Raw genomic sequence first — 3,854 nt, forward strand, 5'->3', positions numbered from 1 at the left:
GGATTTGAATAATCTTACATATGATTGAATGGCCACACACAAATAATCCTGTCTGAACATGTTTTGTATCTTATGAATTGAGGAATGCAGATTTGCAGGTCCCTGCAAAGATGTTCCATGCAATTCCCTCATGGTAAATGTGTGGAACATGTCTCACAATCAGGACTGTTGAGCTGGTGGACCACCATGTGGACTAGTTAGATGCAAAAAATCACAGGCTCTAACCGGCTGCCGATGTTGACTAACCCCCTTTCTTCTGTGATTTGGCCTATTCTATCCACATGGTGGCCCACCGGAATAGCAGCATCGATCAACAGATGTTTCCCACGTGTACCATATGGAGGGTTCTTAATAGAACTGGATGCAGCGACCTGCATACTAGAATTCCTCTCATATTAATATTTTCTTGAGGAAATTATCACTGGTCTCGAATGCCCACGGCATAAGTTCCATGTGGGCGAACCTTAACACCTTCTGATCAAGATGGGACTGTGATGGGAAGTGGGCCTTGCTTCCACAGTTTTGGGTGGTGTTGCTTGTCCTATTGTGGAAGTTCAGTGCCAGCTAACCATTTCACGAATGAGACTAATGGGGAAAGGAACCCACCTGTTTATGGATAAAGCCGGTACTGAATTTTCCCTTTCCCTCTAGGATCTAGATATCAACAATCTTCTTCTTTCTCTCTCTCTTTCTCTGAAAGGGGGAGTGGGTTTTTACCAAGTCTGGAAATTTCAAGAGGTTTTTTAATGCATTCAACTCTGCATGAAAAGGCTGCAGCGAAAGGTAGAAGGACGGATTGCTTTTCCAGCTGGGCTGTTATCATCCCCTTTTGGAATCGCTAAAATTCGCAACTGCATCTCTCTCTCACACACACGTGTACTAATGTGTGAGATTGGAGCCACTCATCATCTGTAAGGATGAGCCTATTCTCTCATACAGCTGTTTGGATTGGCAAAGTTGTCTGGACTATTACCTATGGACAGCTGTACGTGTTTGTGGTTGTCATATAAGCATCCAACAGTGCATATTTGTGACCATCTATCTTCAAGCGCCTCAAGTAATGTGGTACATGTGCCAAATGTGCATGCACACGTGTAAATGTACCATCAACAAGGTGCTCGTTGCATGCAATTTAGGGCTGCAAGGGTGACCTAATGAAAAAGCGTTATGTCTGTTAGATCGAAACCCTACGGTGAAAAGTAAATATTTTCTTCTGTGAAATGAGGCTTTTATGCCATTTTCACTGTTGAGGCCCACATCTAATATGTACAAAATGTTTGTCAAAATGTTTTTTCATTGGACCACTTCAGGGACTTCAAAAATTCCCTCCAACCCTTGATTGTAGAAAATCTTCATCCCCATCAACTAATCTTGTTAAGTTCCCAACATGATTTAAGTGATGTTCCAAGGTGTTTGATAAATAAGGGATGGAACAACTATTGAGTAACACCATATCCATGACAGCTACCTCTCACAACATGTCATAGATTAGTTGCGGTGACATAGATCGGCCTGAATCCAAACTGGCCTTAAAGTATGTTTAATGTAGAGGGTCAAGAATTTTAGCTGGTCATTTTTCTTTAACCTGCGTCCCTCACAACAGGTGAGAGGTCCACCCATTTTTGGGCCCATAGAATCTATAGTGTGGGCCATGTGATGAATGATGTGGATCTGGCTATATATAGTGGCTGTTGCTCTCAACCCAGCTCAAAATCCAATTGAGGAAGAGAAGAAAAACTTGTAATTTAGATTTAGAAGGGAAAACTATCCTCTATTTTTTAGTTTTTCTTTTCCTCTCTCATAGACATGCGCGGCCCACTCCTTTACATGTGACGTATGATATCTGGACGGTTCATCTACTGAACCCTAACGTTGATAGGCTGTACTGCTCGTCCTAAGCTCCCATTGGGAGGACTTGTGGGGATTACAAATCAACAGTTACTAAAAGTTTCAGTGGGAAGAAAACAATCAATCAGTGGTTGGAATCATCCGTCAGGTATGATATTTTTGCTACCGCTTCCGTAGGCTGCAGCAGATGAATAATCAGGATACCGAGGAAGTGGGCAATGATGAACGCTGATTCCTCTTCACCATCTAGCAAATGAGTTATTGTATGGTCTGAACTTGTCTCTGAAAATCAACCATCTCAAGATGCTAAATTTTTTTATTTTTTTATTTTAAAAAAAATAAAATTAAAATACATATTACCAGCATAGTCTAAATTACTTGCTGGTTGTATGCTACCTTTCATTTGAATTTGCTTTCAATATGGAATGCTAATATCTTCACCGTCGAAAATTATGGGGTCCATGAGATATGTGTCTGACATCAAATTTGTTCAACAATGCACCATGCCATGATTACTAGAAGGACCAAAACTATAGGAGATCAAATGATAAGATGGCCAAAACTATAAAACTAATATACACCAGGAAAAAAAATAATCTAAATTCATTCGTAGCCCATCTAGTGATTTGATCAGCCAGATATTTGGGTGATGTGAACATCATTGTGGGTTTCATATGAAGTTATTAGATAATCTGGCAAGTATGATGCTTGATATGCAGGCACCCAGAAACCATACACTGGACACTTTAAATTAAACTGAGTAATTGATGGAACCCACTGATACCAAGTCATTGTCCCAAAATCATATTGGTTGAACAATCATAACCTCTGATTCCTGGATTCTTGTTTGTTCAAATGGGAGTTGGGATGTTTTTTAAGTTTTAACCGTCCAATAAATATCTACCAATACAATATTGAGATAATCAAATATGTTATTGGTGTGTCAAATCTTTCAGCAACATGGTCTGTCGATTCTATCGATAGATCATTCCATGCCATTGACAGCTGCTCAATGCCATTGAGAAAATTTAGAAATTTATATTGGTTGTTGGACACTTTGTGGTGTCTTGCTCGATGACATCGAAGGGGTTCGATGCCATCGAAAAAATTCAAAATTTTCATGTTTTGTCGCTAAAACGTCCTCGATGCCATTGAAGGTGTCATCGAGCGTATACGCAGAACTGCGTAAGTACGGGATTTGTTTCCAATTTCGATTGTGATTTTTGTATATGCTATATATATGGGTGTAATCAAGTTTTGGGTATAGAGAGAGCTTTGTAATTCGTTCCAAAGGTTTCAAGAGCAAAGCTTAAGAGACTCAAGGCTTGTTTGAATCAGATAATCTATTCCTCTTGTAATTTTTTACTTTCATAGTGCATAATTGTCACTTCGTATCGTGGTTTTTTCTACATTAAATTCGAAGTTTTGGGAATGAGCTTGATTGTACAATTGAAATATTTTGCTTGATTTTATATGCTTCCGCGAGTCCCCAACAAAATAAGCCTAATTTGGATAGTTTATTGAGTTACTCATAGTAATTTCAAAGTACTTGTATATCATTCATCACAATCTTTGCCAGAGTATCAAAGTTTTTCTAGAAGGAAAAAAAAAAAAAAAATGTTTAGTGAGATGGTATAAAATAAACAAAGTCAGTCAAAAAAAAAACAATGCTTAGTGAGATGGTATAAAATAAACAAAGTCAGTCCAAATAAATAAATAAAACAAAGAATGCATTTTAAATGAGAAATTTAGGGTTGAAGGGACAAGATCATCAATGATTATCAACCCAAGAATATGTAGTTTTCTTATGAGTTTTCAGATCATGCGAGTAGGGCTATGGTGAGGTTAAAATTCTCTGGGCCATCTATAGCAAGGCCCATCTTATCAAAGGTCTTAATCACTGAACCATGGGCCCCACTTGTACAAACTAAAAACCAGGAAAAATCACGCATGTTCTCATATTAAGATTGGTAGAGATTGGCCACACATTGTCTGATTTTTCAAAG

Source organism: Magnolia sinica, chromosome 4, assembly GCF_029962835.1.
Source record: "Magnolia sinica isolate HGM2019 chromosome 4, MsV1, whole genome shotgun sequence".
NCBI lineage: Eukaryota > Viridiplantae > Streptophyta > Magnoliopsida > Magnoliales > Magnoliaceae > Magnolia > Magnolia sinica.